This window comes from Sinocyclocheilus grahami, unplaced genomic scaffold, assembly GCF_001515645.1.
Source record: "Sinocyclocheilus grahami isolate Dianchi unplaced genomic scaffold, SAMN03320097.WGS_v1.1 scaffold185.1, whole genome shotgun sequence".
NCBI classification, from domain to species: domain Eukaryota; kingdom Metazoa; phylum Chordata; class Actinopteri; order Cypriniformes; family Cyprinidae; genus Sinocyclocheilus; species Sinocyclocheilus grahami.
In genome coordinates this window covers 1235-1584 of record NW_015505364.1, presented here as the reverse complement: position 1 = coordinate 1584, position 350 = coordinate 1235, and positions in this window count along the sequence as shown.

Sequence of the window (350 nt, the reverse complement as noted above, 5' to 3'; positions counted from 1 at the left end):
AAAAAACTTCAGGGAAAGAGTGAGTTTGAGACTCTGAGGAACAGAAGGAAACAGGTCGTGGCAATCAAGCACTCTGTTGGACATCTCGGTGCATGGTAGAAAAAAGGAAAATGGGTTTAGGTCTGCGAAGACAAACCTGAGTGGCGTACATTACCGCAAAAATATCGAACAGGCCACAGGAACATCCATTTGGCTATGCGGAGTAACAGCAATGTCAGTACACAACAGGAATTTGGATTAGGCTCAAAAACATTGTCCCGCAAGGAACCACTTTCATCTACATTCCAGCAAACATTCAAAGGAGTACACGACCGTATAAAACAAATGCCGAAAAAGGAATTGAAGAAATA